The sequence below is a fragment of the Athene noctua genome, chromosome 9, assembly GCF_965140245.1.
Source record: "Athene noctua chromosome 9, bAthNoc1.hap1.1, whole genome shotgun sequence".
In the NCBI taxonomy this organism is placed as follows: domain Eukaryota; kingdom Metazoa; phylum Chordata; class Aves; order Strigiformes; family Strigidae; genus Athene; species Athene noctua.
Window position 1 is genome coordinate 25,443,160 of NC_134045.1, and position 18,688 is coordinate 25,461,847.

The window sequence follows — 18,688 nt, forward strand, 5'->3', positions numbered from 1 at the left end:
TTGGTCTTTGAAATTAATGTTACAGTTGGAATGATCTCACATTATTAGTGGTTGTTTTAAAGAACAAAATCTGTTCTGGTCTTTCTGTTTAAATAAACAACTTGCAAAATGATAAAACGTAAGCTAAGTATTCTGTCTGTGGACTCAAAGTATTTGACCAAGCTTATTTCATTTCTGCTATAAGATACTTTATCCCTGTGTTTTATACCTTCTTGTCTTTGGCCTCTTCACCCTGAATTAACTAACTGGATTGATGATATTCTGTACAGTGTGTTCTTTTCTCTCTTATCAACTGTCACTATGGCCAGATGTGGACTGCACTCCATGCAAACCTAAGAACATTTATTGCCGAGGTTTAAGCAGCTATTTTTTCATTATATGGCTGTCTTGGGAGAAACAGATCTTTCACATCTGCTTTTGTTCTTTTTGATAAGATGGCTTTATTAGGTGCTTATGCATACATGAGGTAAGAAAAAGAAGCTTTTACTTTGAGTGATGAATCAATAAGTGATTAAATTAGCAGAATTTCCATGTCAGGTGTCAGCAAAATCGCTAACATTTGATCTCAGACACACTTTACTAAATGTTGAGCTATATTAAAATATCCACAGCACAAAAATACTCATGTAACAAGCTTTCTAGCCACGCCACGTGAATAAATGTGTTACGAATTTTTTCTGTTCCTGTTGAATATTAATAAGTTGAGACATATGGCTAGAACTTGAATTCTGCCCCGAATTGAAAAGACTCACATCATGAAGGTTCTTGAACTCAAAGGCCTTGAGAAGCCACTAGTCCTCTGAACTTTTGGTCACATACAGTATTTGTGCGGGGAAGCAATCTAACTTGTATTTAAGAAATAAAAATAAAACCCTCTAAGTGTTCTTTACTGAGATTCTCATCAGTAATACTTTCAGAGAAGTGAGACTAGGAAAGGTGATTTTTTGGAGACATGTCAGAATCTTTGTTTTAGTACTTATGTTTTTTTCCATTTGTTGTGAAATACTGCTGTCTCAGTCACATCTTAAAAGACTAATACTGGACGGTGGTATGTCTGTGTGAGACTGGCATGTAGATTAAGGTACATTTTTAAAAAAATTACAGCTCAGTACCATTATTTTTCCCCTTGAAATACCTGTTCATAAGAAGTGCTCCACAAATTTTATCAGTCTTTCTTAAATAGAACCGAAGAATGTAGTTTAAAACACTGTGAGTTCAGGCTGGTTTTGAGGGAAATGCTTGGATGACTGTCTCATCTTTAAACCCCTTGTGTTAGGCAGGGAGAGGTAAGTCCTTTCATACAACAGTAGCATTCAGCCGTGTCTCATGCTAAAATAGTCATGGAATAAAAACCTGTCAGCTTTAGAGTAGTAAAAAACTTCCAGAGTTTTAAGTGGCCTGATCATCTGAGCAGTTGCATTAGTATGTGCAGGATAAGGCTGCACTGGAAGAAATGTGTTCTACAAGTTTGTAATACGTGTATGTGTGTGCCTGGGCATGTATATGGATACGTGGTAGATGTTTGGTGAAGCACACACAAAATGGGGAAGAAAAGCATGATTTAATTTTATTTGTATAGTTCACATCAGATTATCTGTATAAAGGCATCTGTACTATCACATAGTATATCATATTTGGGATAATCTTGGTTCTGCCTAAGTGGTTGTGGCTGTACATGTGTATGTAGGAAATCGGTTTCACATCCAATTTTAGTCTTTTTAACTAAGTGTAATCTGCTTTTAAACTTCCCTTGAAAACAAATGGTCAAGTGCTGTGTTTTTTTTTTTTTTCCTTCATGCACTCAGCTGCGTTTTGGTGCAGAAGAGTAACTGCTGTCTCCTGAGCATCGAGAGCCAGGCGTTGTCCTGCTTAAGCTGGGATCTGTGCAGACTCCCAGGAGCCCTCAAGCTCCTCCTAAAGTACTTGCTGCTTAACTCTTTTCCGGTGGACCAAAAAAATAGGAGCAAGCAGATATTTAGGGGATTTTTATCTCCAATCTGCATGAGATACCGAAACCTTCATCAGCAGTTTAAGCCATGTGGGCCTGTTTTGCACCAAAGTGGATGAGTAGCACTCACATGATTCCTTGCAACAGCTCTGTGTGTGTGTTAGCGAGGGGGTAGAGGGGAGGTCTGCGGCTCAACTGGCTTCTGCTCGTCAGCTGATCTGTGTTAAGCGACCATTTTTTGAGCTATTAGCTCATAAAAATTGCAAAGGAAAATGAGTTAAACTAAACTCTGTGGTTTAAGAATGGAAGTTGAAACTAATACATTTTCCTTGGCACTTGCAGTGGGATAAGAGCACAAAAACCTGTCATATGATATGGTTCAGTGGTAATGTAAGTCATAACAATCCGGTAGCTTGCAATCATCTGTACATGACCTGTGATCAAAGAGACTTGTGTAGTTTTCCCACCTGTCCATTACTTTCCAGGAGAGTGGCTTTTTCTTCCGTGTTTTGAACTCTAGTGCGTGCTGCCAAGGGACACCGAAGAGTATCGATAATAAGGAAAGTGAATAATGTGGCACTTCTGTTAGTGAATGTTTTAGCTGACTAATCTATACTTACTAATGGTACTAGATCTTAGCTTGGCTACTAAATATTCCCTTTGAAAATTCATCTCCTGCTGCTGTTTTCTACATCTTATTGTACACTTAGCAGAGTACTAAACCTCACCTCTATTCAGGTAAGGTTTAGTACTGCTGCCTGATGGAGGCTTTCACTCTGAATCACAAGTCAGAGCTTTACAAGGAGCTGGAACTGCAAAGCATAAAGTTGTTAGCTTCATATGAACTAAAGCATAAAATGGCATAAATCTACTGTGAAATTTTATCAGTAAAATTTCCAAGGTGATAGATACATTTTAAGCTTTGTAATACTAGTAATAAATACGAGCTTCTCTGCAGAATGCTGCCAGTTGTTGATTTTAACTTTTTTCTCCCTCTTGAATTGTCTGTCTTGGTAGTTGCACTGAATTTAGATTTTGTTTTTCTGGCATCCTTGTTCGTGGAACTAATGAAATCAGGCCAAAAAGAATGCTGTCTACCTACACATGTGTTCTATTAGCTGAAAGTTTCATATTTCAGTGCACGTTTAATAAAAATACCAAACTGCAAAAATAATTAGATTTCATATTAACTAACACTTGAAGCCTTGGACCAGTGGGAATTTTTTTGGACTTCACATTTTATACTTAGGAATTAGCAGAAGTTTTCTATTTTGTCCCTCTCTTTCCTCTGATTACCTGCCCTCCTTTTTCCCTAACTATCTTTTTCTTCCCTTGAGCTTCAGTGTTTTGCTTCCCAGGAGGTGATCAGCGTGTGTCCTGCACAAGCTGACGTAGTGCCACAGTGTTCAGAAATATATGTGGGGCGTAAAGAGGTAGAACAGGACAATTTCAGTAGTTTGACATTCCTTGATTCTGCATTTTAGACATTCCATTTTGTACATCCCTGCAGTGTTTCTCCAATTTAGAAATTAATTAAAATGACACTAGGCAAATGGGCTTCAACTAATAGCCTTAGTTCTTAAATTAAAAAGTTAATGCACTTTAAAATCTAAAATATGATCATACATTTTCCTGTAGAGCTGACAATTTGTTCTGCTCAATGAATGAAAAATTAATAAGAGTAGCAGCATTTAGTTCACGTAGTATCTGTAGGTATGTTAGAAGAAGCAGGAGAATCCAGAACAAACAGCATATATGATAGGTTTAGCAGAAAAAAGCTAGCCAGTCTAAATTGCTTCTGTAATATCAGTCTTCTTACTATGTGCATATGAAATAAAAATGCAGAATTACTTCTGCTACATTAAATTTTTTGAAAATAAACTTGGCATCTTACATAACTGTAGACACAATCTCTTCCAGATAAGTTTGTAATCAAAGTGGTGCACTGAGACCCATCCATAACTGTTGAGTTACATATACGTAGAGAAAGAGGGGATCGCATTAATAACACATTTTGCTGCTTAATGAGGTATTTGTATGGAGCAGTGATTGCATTATCTTTTTCTGAACTTTTACTCTGACCTGGCTGCTATGAGCTGCTTTGCTTTATGGCAGCTCTGAGGTCTGGGAGAGTTCAGATGCAGGGCTGTGGAGGTAGCTCATCAAAGAGGCTTTAGAACAGCATCCTCATACGCGTAACGATCGTGTGAGAGTGTATGGATCCGTGATCAGTGAAGATATTCTTGGAAAATTGCTGTAGTGGTGGAGAAAATACAGCAGACTTCAGTGCTGCAAAGTAGCAGCTAGCTGCTGCTGGGCCCGAAAGGTCAGAGTATAGATGTGTATGAGAAATACATCAGTGAGAGTTTGTCTTTAATGTCCTCAGGAGGAGTATGAATCTGATGTCTCGTTCAGATCTGGTTTCAATACACATAGTACGCCCTGTAATACAGCTCAAAGGAGGTATGACCTCATCACCTATGTTCGAAACATCTGTCCTGTTTCTCTGCTCTGCTGTAGTCTGAAGTGAAGGGCAAGCTGTTAAATCTTAGAGGAATGGAAAAGGGGAGAAATGGTTCCAAATGTTCAGGGGAAAAAAAAAAACCAAACCAACCTATTCTACTAATTCCACGTAATATCCAGTGAATCTTACTCGCAACTGGATCAAACTAAAATGAAAATAGGTTGGTTTGTGGAAGAAATAATTTACAAACCTATGGGATTGTCTTCAACCAGTTCTTTTAACATCTACTTTTTGTATCTCTGTTTACCTCCCTGGTGGCCATTGTTGAGATATTTACATCTCGCTTTTCAGTGAGGGGCACCATGTTTTTTTTAAGGTCCAGTTTAATCCATAACTCGAGCATGATTATCAGTTATACAAACAAAAATGTGTTGACATGTTAACTCAGCTTCTGCTCGCTTTTATGCATTTTGGAGATGTCATTTTATTGGGAAAGAAACTGTTTAATGTATTCTCTGAATATGCATTTTAATTGCCTTTACTAAGCCTTTGGAATAGATACTGCAGTTTCTATCGATATTAACAACTTCAGTAATATTGCCCAAAACTGAGAGAACTGTCTTCCACAGTTTTTAATTTTCATATAATGCATCTAATTAAAAAGTTTTAGATTTAAAAATACTCAAATTCTTTATTCATGTTCCTCAGCGAAGAATTAATACAATGTAGGAGGTTTTTTCCTGTCCCTATTTTTTAAGCAGTAGAGGGCAGTAGTATTAAGATGATTGTCAGTTCTTTTCTCGTCGAAAGCTTGAAGAAATGAGGAGGAAATTTGAAGTGCAAGAAATGTGCTGCTCCGACATCAGCCTTGTAAAGTGTCGTACCGTGGGGACAGAGACACACTGGCAGCGTGAGTCTTTCTGCGTGCGTGAGTCTTGCTGACACAGGGGCTGTGTGCACGGTGTGTGCTGGTGTGCAAACCCGAGAAGGGAAGACGACCTTCACTTCTGCACCAGCTCCTCTAGTAGATTGAACAGGCTTTTTCTCGTTTCAGCATATCTGCTTTTAATAATATGCACGGAGAAACAAACAGAATTGTGAGAAGAAAACCAACAAAATTAAAATCCCAATGTGGTTCAGCTGGACCTTAAAAACTGCTCATCTGGTTTAGAAGAAAAAGATATTATTGCTAACTAATGCTTCTTCAACAATAGATTGCACTAAAGCCTTGCAGGTCTGCTCTATTTTTAGGAGCAAAAATTAAGAGAACAGTTTTGAAACAAAATGTGCTTTATGCAAATTTCACGTAGAAGCACAGTGTATTTATGGATCAAGTCAGATTGCTTAAAATACTTAAGTGTGAGCATTTTAATTGCAGTATTTTACTGGTTTTTTTTCTTTCTTGAAGATAGTCCTTTGTGCACATACACTGTTTTAATTGGGCATTCCATAGAAGAGGTGTTCTCCACTTTGTTCCTCAAAGTAGATCATCAAAAACAGTCACCATACTTTTTAGTTCTGAAAACTTAGTTTGCTAGAGGAGCTAGTATTTTATCAAATTAAAATTGAGAAATTTAATTTTAAAGCAGGTAAGTGTATTAAAACTTACAAATATGTATGGTTTAAAAAAAAAAAATCACAGGGAAAGAATCCTGCTACCTAGGTCATCAGTAACACAAAATTTCTCTAGAAAAATTAATATTAAAAGAAAAAACAGTAACACATTCGTGTTATTAAGTATGGGTAACTAACAAAGTAGCTGTAATAAACTATGTTAGGTGTAGTTTAACCGCGTTTGTAGAAGCTTTGCACCTACTTTGTAACGGTAAAGCAGGGTAAGACGCTCTCCAGTAGAATTACAACTGGTCTCCAGCAGTCCTGGTTGTCATTGTGCTGTATTCGATCCCTGAAACAAATCTGTGCAAGTTATTTACTCCAGGTTATTAAATTTGACAACAGAACAACAGAATTCTCCTCAGTGTGAGGAGACAGTACTTGGGGAAAATACACTCCTTTGATGGCAGTCAACAAAACATAACAAAACAGGGAAAAAACCACAGAAGGGGAACTGCTACTTAAGGGGTATTGATGACAAAATACATTCTCTGCAGTTAAAAGAATGCAAAACTAATTCTGGTATTTAATTGAAAATGCCCTATGTTTTTTACTACATAACATCATTTACCCACTTTTGGGGAAAATACTGAGTGATTTAGAAGCTCATTGAAAGTCAGCAGGCCTGGCTTGTGAATGAGTTAACATTTTTGAAAAACGTCTACACTGTAAATTCAGGGATTCTGTGTTGTTTCGTTAAGACTTAAATTTTAATGCAGTTATGGTGACAGAACCATTTCTTTCCATGTCCGTGCCTCTGCATTGGGAGATCCTTCTGCCTCTCAGCTGTCTTGGAGAGCTGAAAGTGAATGTGCTTTTTTTGAAACAATGAGAGTATGTACTGGTTCTCTGTGTCTAACTACTGCTGTTAATTATGTAAAATTTCAGAAATGAGTTATTGGATGCCTGAGTTCACTAATCAGTACAGAAAGCTCTAGCAGATTTTGAAAGCCACCGTGATTGGAAAATAGCTTCAATTTTTATTCTTGCAGTTTTAAATTTCAAAACGTGTAAAATACTTTCTTTAAAAAATGGAAAACCTGAATATTTTGCTAGCACTTTTTTTTTTTTAATCTTCTGTTACATAACAAGTGATTAATAGTGGCTTTTAAAATCTTTTTAGATTTAAGATAAAGAAGAAAGGCAGGAGTCTTTAAAATTTTTAAATTTTGTTTTGGCGAGAGATTCGCTGTATTAACCTGACCACATCCAGTAATTTTTGTCACTTTTTTTATTGCTTAAAGGTGTATTGTAACTCTTTTCTTAAACTAAGATTTGTTTAAGAGGGGGTGTGAGGGATGACCCTGCAAATTTTGAGCAGTGTACAAAAAGAATACCTAGTTGCTGCTGTTTATACAAGTCTTCTCCTTCACCTTGTTGAGATTTAAGTTGTTTTTCTTTCCACTGTGCTGTCTCCATCTTCTTACTCATTTATGGTGCCTGCTGCTGTGAAGGCAGTAAAAAAATCTTTTGTACCAGAGAGTCAGCGGTATCAGATCCCTGCAGACGTTATTGGGTCATAAGTTTCATTTACAAACTGGCTGCATTTAGTTTTCTTTCTGCACTATTTTGTGCCAAAATAACTGCTTTATTTTATGGAGAAAACCAGCTCTGTCCATGTCCAATACATCACCAAGAGTAGTATCCTCAGCTGGGTCAAGAAAAAAAACTTTTTTCCCCAGCAGCACGGCCCATTCTTAAATCTAGTAATTGTTACACCTGACTGCCATCAGTACTTCAACATTTTCCACTCTAAGACATGTTTATTACTACGCTTTCTGTTCCAAGATGTAGCAGGTATACATTGGCACTCCCGTGAAGTAGTTTAGTCCTCTTGAAATTGGACTTTATTTCAAAATATTCATGGTGGGGGACTGTTTCTCCCCATTTTCAGAGTGCTTAGCAGGGACTTCTAGAGCCTCTGCCCCTTCTCCATGTGTTAGTTAAGCTTAAGTGAAATTGGTGACAAACAGACAAAATGAGTCCCTGGTGTGTGCAGAAAATGTACAACTCTGCTTTTTAGGGGTTTTTGGTTGTTTTGAGCAGTAGTGGCACCATTTCCCAGCCTTTTCAATACTTCACAAAAATCAGCTATCTAAATGTCATGCTGCTAACAAAAAAAGAATAGCTTAGATGAATTTACTTTCTTTATGATATTGAAAAGAATCTTTTACTGGTTGGTTGCTGATCCTGAATGCTGGGTTAACTTGGTTTCTTTTCATCAGCCTTGAGTAAGGACTGATTAAAAGACTCTTTGCAAAATTAGCAAATATTTTTGCATTTTCTTCTCTCAACTTCAAAGCAACTTTTATATGATGGTGAAATAAAAGGCAGCGTCTTTGTGTAAGTGTGGGACGACACAAGCAGTAACTGTTTTACATTTGTGCCCTTAATGCACAAATGAACTGATCTGATGTGTGGTGAAGTTTTCATCTAAATGGAATAGAGGGTGGATCGTACCTTGTGGTGCTCTTCAGAGAAATGTATCCAAATAGATTTTAGATGTGGGAAAGGAAGGAAACAAGGAAGAAAGAAACAGGCTTAATTAAATTTATCAGGAGCGGAAGAAAGGAATTGCTGCTTTGGAGATAAAGCAAATACTAAGTTGGTTTAGTGTACTTAAGGTTTGGTGTGTAGATATTTATATGTTGTAGTTTATCAAAGGTTGTTAATAGTTCTTCTGCAGTTCAGCACCTGGTTTAAAATGTGAGTTTAGGAAGTCACGGGCAGGCCAGCCCTCTGCTCTGACTCCACTAAGGTTCACTAACGCTCCTCAGGTGCGTGGTACTGGGCTGAGACTTACAAAGCCAGTTTTGTTTTACCATTGGGTAAAAGGACAAGCTTCTTCAGCCCATAGCACTGCCTGAAAAATGCTCAACTTTCTTTTGAATGCCTTCGTGCTGGCATTTGTTCTCCTTTTTTTAATGGGAAGTCCTCGTCTTGCAGGCAGCTGTAATTGTGATGCCTTTAATTTTATTGTGACACTACTTTGTCTCACCAGGATCCGAGTCTAGCACCTAAGAGTTAACACGTAACAAAGTTTGCGATTGCCTTTCAAGTCAACTTCTGTAAGTTTTTCCCTCTCCACTCGTTATCATTAATTACCATTCATCAACAGCCACACAGTGTTTTGTCTTTTTTTTTTTTTTTTGTCTTTTCTAATTTGAGACCCAGCCTAACTTTATATGCTGAAAAAAAATAGTCTCTGCTGAAGGCAAAGGGAACGAAGTCTCCAGCAGCAAACTCATATTTATGGCATATTTTTTTTGTCACTTCAGCTTTTGGCAAAGTGAGACAGTTAAGAAATAGCTTCCTGTTAATAACAGAGGATTCAAATTTGACCCCGCTTTCATGCTTCATTTCGGTGATGCAGTGACGCAGGTGAAGATTTGTTTTGGGAGCAAACAGTAAATTCCAGCAGATACTTGGCTATAAGCACATAATATAATGTCTGTGTTTTAAACGTAGAGTTTTTCCCTAGTGCTTCTCAAGGTTTAGACATTATGTCACGCAACTATTTTTGTCTTCTGGTCAGAAGTCCCAGTTCCCAAAACAATGTCTCTCTTAATGACCTGTGGAGCCTTGCACTGTTACCTTTCTCACATCACAAATTTGGTTGTTTTTCTTTGGCTTACTGATCAAAAGTAGTAAAATATACAGAGATATGTTAAAATCAGCCATTATTTTAATACTGATGTATATTAGGTTTGGTGGTGTTTTTATTTTTTTTTCCAAATTACTTGTTTCCATTTGTAAAAATGTTCTGACTGGTGGAAAGAATTAATAAAGGTGATTTGTTAATCTCTTGTAGGTACTTTCTTTGATACAATCCCTGAGCGACAAGAGTTCGTAGTGATCTGTGGTGGTTGTAAAGCAAGACTGTTTAATGAAGGTTTTGGAAAAGGATAATATTTTCTGTCATCTTTTTTTATTTTTCTCCTAAGAGGGTGGGTTGTTCCATTAAAATTCCATTCAAGCAGACAGGAGCATTTATAATGCTCCAAAGAATATGTTCTCTATTTTGGAGCATATTATGTTCTTTATTCACCCAAATCTTGTTTTAATATTGCTGTAAACTTAATAAGAAGAGATGAGATATGAAGTGATAATCTTTTAAATATAAGGAAAAATAATTTTCTCCACCTTCATAGAAGGCATAGGTCTAAGCTGTCTCTTATTAGAGATTTTGGTAATAAAAATCTCTGCTTGTAGAATAGCAGTCATCACAAAGCTATCTTGCTCTGCTAATCTAGAGAAATCATTTCTTTTTTGTTTTGTTTATTTTTTTTTAGTGCTCTTCATTTATGATTTTTCTCATCATGTGATACGAGCCCTGTTCTTTATGCCACGGATTTGCCCTTATCCCATCCCTGTTCCACTTTGTATGCTCTAATAGTTCCATGCTCAGTTATTTTAAATATTAGGAATGCCTCTAGCATCATCTTGGTGTTCAGAAATCACTCTCCCACATTTCAAATTCCAACCCAAGAAGGATTTTGGGAACGGTTGGTACAATTGAACTGTCAGTGTCCGTGATGGGTTGATGCTGGATGCAGAATAATGCCAATATCCTTGGCAGGATACCAACTGCTTGCCTGCTGCTGGCAGACCCTGAGCACTGCTTAGCTGTTTGACGTGGAGAGATCTTGTTTTATCCTGATAAAATATAAAATAAGTGTGTGCATGTGTATCTTGTCAGGTTACTAAATGGAAAGTATAGAGTTCAGGCTATTAACACAATTAACCTTTCCACTACGTTAAGTGCAACAGTAAATCTTGATGACTTAAATCTGTTTCCAGATTTCCGTGTTGTCTGCCTAGGTTACGTGATCGATGGGGTTTTGTGGTGTTTCACAAATGGTGCTGATGACTTCTCCCCGCTAAAACAATTGCCTTTTGTCACGCGTGGTCACAAAAGCTATCCCTTTGAAAGATTAAAACACAGCGGCTCGATTGCAAATGAAGAATGAGCTTATCTTTTTAGAAGGAAACCTGTGTGATTTCCATCGAGTTTTCAGGGTTTTTAACAAGATAATGCTATAAACATAGTGAGATTTGACCAGTTGATTGACTTTTATGTCTGTTGTGCAGGTATCTAATCCTTTCCATAGTTCCAAATATATTTTCAGTTCAATTTTCCAGAATGCCTAAAAAATGTCAAACTAGCTGAGTGAATATCTAAGAAATTGAAGAAGGAAGATCAAAGAGCCTGATTTTGTGATTTGCATGCTGGTTGGAACGAACCATACAGGATGCCATGTAGTACAGTGTATTTTTTAATAGTTAATGTGCGTTTCTATTTCAAGTGCATACATTAAAAAAACTACAAGATGACCACTTTGCTTAGTTTAAACATTGAAATCCCACATCAACAGCAGAGTTTTCTGTTCTCAGATGCTATTTTAATTTGCTGAGATGTATTTACTTTATTCAGAGTATGTCTGTGTATTACTGTGAGTAACATTTGGAAAGTATGTTTGGAATATCATCCACTGTAGCTTGCCGTAGCCATTTCTTTGGTGTTCTGTGAACAAAATTCTTCTTTGTGGAATAAGTACTCTAAATTATAAACTTGCTTCATTTTATTTGATCCAGTCTGCTGGGATTAATTGTTGTATACTGGCTCCATCAATTATTCAGCTCGAGCTATCAGTTCCTGACTGGTCTGGACTCAGAGCAGTGCTGCTTTACACACAGATATTCTTTTTCTTTGATTAGAAACTCTGGGCTCCAACCAGGGTTGAGCTATGAATGAATCTGTTTTATAAATCGCTTCTTTCTTTTTTTTTTTTTTTTTTTACAACTATTTTTATTCCTGAACGATGTCATTCCATGCTTCTGGAATGTTGCTAAATATTTGTGTTAAACAGCAGAAGTGTGACAGAGTTCACCAGGAGGAAGCGTTAGAATTAAGTTATTTATCGTGTTAGTGTGATTTTTTTTTTTCTAGTTAACTATTTTGTCATAGGTGGCTTGTGATGACACTGAAGATGGGCTATCTCAGGCCCACAGTAATGACACAGAAGTAGTATTGTCTTCAAATCCAGCCCATCTTGCTCTTAGTTTGTGTATGGTTTCCAAGACTCGCTCTGTTTTCCTTCTGAGTTGGTACTACAGTGTGGACTCCAGAGCTGTGTCAGGTCACGGGTTTGCCCGGTAAAGACCCTGAGGGTTGCAGAAGTTGCTGTAATGCATCAAATTCAGTCAGAGGCAAAATGTCAGTGGTGCCAGTAAATAAGTAGATGTAACAGCTAGCAGTGAAAAAATACTGATCGGTACTTCTAAATTCCAGAACTGTGTTGTGAGATTTTTGGGGTTTGAGTTTTTCTTTTAGCAGAAGGGCATTTCACATAAATAAAAAGTAGGGAAGACAGTAGCGTGCAGTTCAGGGGTAGGACATTCTGTAAATATGAACAAAGGAGGTGTTCATGTAGAGAGGAGAAAGTCTCAACCAGAGACCATGCTGTGCGAAATGAATGACATTGTTTCACCAATGGCCCAGTGGTTTTTGTGGTTGACTTTGGTGGGATCATGTTTTCCTTCAAGGTAAGTTTGTTTTACAGTAGGTCAATACATAAAAAAAGACCTTGTCAGATGGTAGAAAGGGGTTGAAAGCCATGTAGAAAAGAGAATGTGTCCCAGTGTTGCATACAGAGATGTGCCAGAAGTCAATAGTGAAGAAAATATTTTTGCTTACGGTATTGGCTGTGTGAACCCAGACTGTAAGTCTCCAAAAGGAATGACTGTTCTGTCTGTATCTGTCCACTACTAGACAACAGGACGCTGATCTTCAAAGGCGTATGGTGAAACACTAAATGATTTTATTTTTTGGTGTGTATTTTTCATTGCCAGTGGTGATATGTCCGAGAGACTATCTGAAACCTGAAGAAAGGAGTGATCAGTGAATCATCTGTTCTGAATTAAACAAAATATAACTTAGACTTGCGTAGCAGGAATGGAACTGTCAAACCCACTTGTCATTGGCCTCATTCTTTTTCGGGTGATGCTAACAGTTTTACCATTAATTGGAGTCCATTTAGTCCAACACTGAATTCTTAACAAAGGGGAAAAAAAATCACCCAGGAGTTTTGTGATTGTATTGTGTGACCATTCATGTCAGCATGTACTTAAAGCCCCAGACATGGGGAACAGATGTTCCTTTTTCCATGAAGATTTTCCAAATTGAGGTGTAATTTGGGTCTATGTATGTTATCTGGAGTAGCTAAGGAGTAGTTGAAATTCAGGATTCTGAAGAATTGACCTAGAAATGGGTAGGTAAAACTGTTCAGGGGGCACTTTCTTCTGCTCTTTTAGAAAATACCATTATATAAGGAAATTTACTGTGTACATCAGTATATCTTCATTAGAAATGCTCTTTTCTTTGGGAAAATATAATTTGCTTTGAAGAATATGAGTCTTGGCATACCAATATCTGGGACTTTCTGGACTTATTGAAGATACACAGATGTTTTAGCTTTCCGTGTGTTGTATAGTGTCTTTTTCATTATTGTGGGAAGATAGTGGAATATATTTGGAGACTGCTGCAAACTTGAGTTTTAAAAAAAATCTGTTGCTGAGCTTTACAAGAGCAGAATTTTGTCTCACTGACGATAGTGTAGATCGAGACTGACTTGGTTAATGAAATAGGAATGACACCCTTATGAAGTCAGAACATCTGAAGTCAGCACTGGGCCCTCTTTTTCCCTGAGCGTTTTATTTTTTTAATAGCAACACCACACATTTAATAACGTGCAACCCTGCTAGAAGCCACAGTTAAATATCACTAAATTGCAACTGTCCTTCTCACCCCATAGTAATTCCGTATCACTTGATTTTCTGGAAAGCACTGATGAAAACTTGCAGCAAAGTGAACGGAGTCAGAGGAATAAAAGAATTCCTAGAATGTTGCAAAATAGCCGGCGGAACGGACGCTGTTACTGCTCTGGATCTCGTTGCCATTCGCAGCAGCACCAGTGCACTAGTATCAGTCTGTGGTGTGCTGGAGCCCTTTGCAGTGGGCAGTCACCCTCTAGCAAACCCTTAGCGCAGGCAGGGCTTTGGTACCTGTGGTCAAGGCTGATGACTCCGGGAAGCCGGAGTCTTCCAGAGTCAAGTACCGACGTTCCATGTTTTTAACAGTTTTAATCATATTTCCTGTTCCATTAGATCAGACTAAGCCAGATTGTTTCATAAGCATTTATTGTTCACTTTATAATTTTTTCCCTGGCTGAAATATTAAGTAGAAAAGCTTTTCCTTTCAGACTCTATCTAAAAATCTGTCTAAATTGTAAAATTATAACAGTGGAATCCTACTCCTCGGACTTTGTCAATACTGACTGAGAGAGATTTCGACATTCCTCACTGTTTCTCTCCCTAAGTAACCGATATTCCCAGGCAAATCTGTATTTTTTTTTTTCTTTCTCTTCAGAATTTCCTGTAATGAAAAACTCACATCCTTTTAACTGTGGACTAGTGCCTAATTATAACAAAGGGAAGTGTAGTTCATAAAGAAAATCAATGCTATTTAAATTGTCCCCTGAAAGCAAATAGTATCTCTTCAAATCTGTTTTGCTTAGACCAGGAAAACACAACTGACAAGTTGGTGGTTTTCCCCAGCTCCTATTCTGTAAGGGCACATGGCATCCAGCAGCTCTTATTCCGAGCATTTGCTAACGCTAATGAGAAAGAACTTAAAAGTCACAGACTTCAGCCATTGTGGTTAATTGGTTTGTTTTCTATTAGTCAGACCTTGATGTCAGTACAAGAGCTGACATTTATTTTGAATTTTTTCTGAAATCATATAAATGCCATATTAATTCCAAATGTTGAATTTGTTGAGAACTGCATTTTCCATTTCAAGTAAAACATTTTATTAAAATGATAAATTGATTTGTCATCTGTTTGCATTTTTACAGTAATTTTTATTAAAGCTGAAATTGGTGCAAAATGTTTGAATGAAATAAAAATCTTTGCTTTTTTCAGCCCAACCGAGTGCAAAAATCAAAAGCTAAAAAATCCCCAGACTTCCTTTTTCTTGATTTGGAAAGTTCTTATTGTATTTGCTTCAGTGAGAAAAAATAAAATATAATAAGCGGTCGAAGTAGGGAAATAGGGGAGTAAGAACACACGCACAAAAACATAATTTATTTTGCAGTATTCAAACAACATGTCAAAAATGAATGTTTTTATGAGGGGAAAAATAAAAGTAAAAATTTTTTTCAGTGTTAAAAAAGGATAAAAAAAAAAAAAATCCTGTCTGCTTTAAAATCATCTTTCTGAAGAGCATGAACTTGCACAGTAATAATAATGATAGCTGCCTCCTGTGAGGCCGTGAGGTATTTAGTGTTACGGTCCATTAAGTTTTATGGTTCATGTGACACTATCTGCTTTGTTGGTGATAGCATCTTGCTGGAAGGAAGGATTCGTGCCAGGCTACATAAGCAGCAAGAGCTCGTGTTTAAAGAGAGTTGTCTGTGTTAAATTTTCCTAACATATGTGGTCCTTATTCCTGTGAGATTAAGACTAAATAGGTGCATAGGCAGGTTTTCCCAGGTGTGTAGCCTGCATAGCTGTGTTGCAGGTGCTGTGGAGTGGAATTAAAAAACCCCAGTGACTTCTGAGTTGTGACCGTGCTTGGCGTGATGCTGGGGCACTGAGTTTGTGATGCATTCTTAAAAAAAATGACTTTAAAATGACGCCCGTTCCTTCATATCTGCAATTGTTACGGACAGCGCAAAGATTGAAGTCTGTAGCCAAAAGGAGAATTGTTTTGAGAATAGCTACTTTAAAAAGAAAAAAATTTGGAGGAACAGTTCCCATATGCCTCTCTCTGTGAAGCCTGTTGCTGAAATACTGTTGGGGAATGATGGTGTCACGGCCAGCGCAGTAGTTACAAAATACAAACTTAATATTATTTTCTCTGACCGATGGATGCTGCGAGGAATGAAAAGAACAGTTTAAAGACATAATTTGGTAGCTGTGGGCTTTCTCAGAAAGACTTTATCCGCTGTAAAGGAAATCTACTGTTGAGCAAAAATATTTTGCTGCAGCGAACAAAGTTTTACAATCTAACAATAAAAACAGGGCTATAGGGCAAGGTTAACAACAGAGGGGGATACTGGAGCATCCCGAGGCATTTGCATTGCTCAGCAACAGAAATGATTCTGGCTGGGATATTTTTACAAACACACAAACCATGATCCCTAAGTTTTGTTGTTAAGCCTTTGCCTGAAGTGTGAATGCTTCATAGGTGGGACCAGCCCTTATTCCTGATCAAAAGAAATTGTGCTCCTTCCATTAGGAAATACATGTAATGCTTAAATATACGGGTATAAGAGAGTTTGGTTATATGAAATGCACCTGTGTCGTCTGGATAGAAAAAAAATGTGTTAAGTAGAAGTTTGCAGCATCGATGGGTTTGTTGTGATGTTAAGTACAGCCAGCACTTTAGTTACCCTGAGTTTTCACTCTTAATTATTTCCTTCATCTTCATGTATGTTGGACGCTAGGCAGCATTTCTCCTAAAATCTCTGTTTTAAATTGTGGAGGACATGTAACATGTCTTTTAAGCTGTAATGTTCCATTGTAGTCTCAAAAATATAAGAGTTGAACAGAAAACTCAATGAAATGGAGGATCCAGATGCCTTTTTAAATGCGGTTGGATTAGATGCCTTGCCTTAAAAAAGCACAGGCCTTTTTAAAATATTTTGGAATCAGTGTTGGTCGGTAGCAGGGAATCTTTGGTTTTGAGACTATGGGCTTGACAGAAGCCAGCTCTTTGACTTGCACAGTTTTTGCACAGACTTCTCTGGCGCTAGAATATCATATTCTATGTGAGCTGTAAATTTACGGTTGCTTTAGAATTATTTTGATTATGGAGGTTTTTTCCTGGGGAAAACCAGACACGGATCAGATCTTCTCAGGATTCTATAGCATTATCTTAAGAATTAGCTTCAATAAAGATTTCATTTTTGTCCTATTATTTTGAAGCCATTTTGAACTGCTCTTTTTAGGTCAAAAAGTAGACGTTCTCGACTCTCCTACATTTTATTTACAATAGTCATCCATATGTCTAATCAGCAGCTTGTTTCTCCCTCAGGATAGTCTTTGGCATCTTTTTTCTTTAGTTGCTCCAGGAAAAGTTTGGCTCCTTAAGAATCTTCTTCTTTTGGCTGTGCTTTGGTTTCCCCTGGTCTCTGTTCTCACAGCCCCATCAAAGGCTGCCTTCCTGGCTCCTGGCTGTCCTGACATTCCTTCTTGGTTGTGCTTTTTGCTGAAACTTCATGAATATAACTGCGCTAGTGCCTTTGAAGTGTGCTTGTGCCACTTTTGTGTAAGTGGTTTCAAAGACCTAACGGCCTTTCTCAAATTCAGAGTGATTTGGGCAACTCAGTCCCTTGGGTTCCGTAGTGACTGCCAGGTAAAACTTCAGCAGCTTGATCGCTGTCAGGCTTCCAGCTCTTTTATCCCAGCACGGGCAGGAGCACAAAGGTTCTGGCACAACACCATAAATGTGATCTCAAATTATGACTTCATGTAAAAATCACAATATTTGAGTGTGAGTGGTAATTGAGATCAGAAAATACAAGGGAGCGCCACTTTTTTTTTTTCTTCTCATTTTCTGCATGGTGGTTAGATATTCCTGCGTTCGTTGAGTTGCTTGAGACTGCTTTCCTCATCAATACCGTGTTTTTCATTATAAATCAGTCCTGTCTGTGTTATTTAGTCAATCCTTCCTCCACAGCCTTTCTTGGTAGCAATGTGAGAACTCTCAAATACTTGAGGAAAAAACTTCATTGTGCCAGGTCTGCCATGCTCTCACTAGCAAGGTGCAGTGTTAGGGACAGCTTCTTCAAAAGCTGAGGTTTTGAGTCAAAATACATGTAGAGGGTTGTGAAGGTTGAGTTGTTATTTTGCACAGCCGACTTAGAACAGGATATGTAATTAAAAAACCTGACAAAAATACGCACATGCAGCCTTTCAGAAATCTCGTGTGATGGCTGAATTCCATGTGGTACGAGGCATAAAAAGAAAGTAGATCTCTTCGGTGGGAGAACGGAGGCTGTAAAACATGCATCAGAGATGAAATTTGCTAGGTGTACAGGAAAGTTTAGACAGGAATGGACTGAGAACAACGAAAAGGAATATGGCTGGAGAGTAATAGCTGGTTTTGGCACACTTGAGAAACTTAACAATTTTCTTTTAACTCTGAAAGAGAAAGGTAACTGTGAAATTGAAATAAAGAAATTGGAGCAGTGCTGCGTTCCAGTAAGCTTTGAAATACAGGGGGGAGAGATGCATTTTTACCTTCGAAGACGGAAGGTGCTAAAAGTGGTCGAAGTCTTAGAAAACCCTGTGGCTAATCAAAGTTTCAAGAGTCATTTTTTTCAATTTTGAACGTTTTTTTAATTGTTTCTGTGATAAGAGATCAGATTGTGATAGCCATCTGATGAAAGAGCCTCAGAAGCAAAATGCTTTGTAAAACAGTAGAATTTGTCCGTCAAAGCAAGCCACTTGGTTTGTGTTTAGAACTAAGGATACAGCTCTGCTGCTGTGGGCACGAGGAACATTACAAAATACGACAGGAGAAGAGACCTGCAGCCGCAGACCACATCTATCATAGAGCTGGACTCCAGCAGAAATATATGTGTTAAATATTTTCT

The 18,688-nt window shown here is 37.7% G+C and overlaps 1 protein-coding gene across 1 annotated transcript in view; it reads left to right on the plus strand.

Annotated features, from left to right (window-relative positions):
* BANP (BTG3 associated nuclear protein) overlaps positions 1-18,688 on the plus strand; it is a 153,817-nt gene that overhangs the window by 84,715 nt on the left and 50,414 nt on the right. The window lies entirely within an intron of this gene.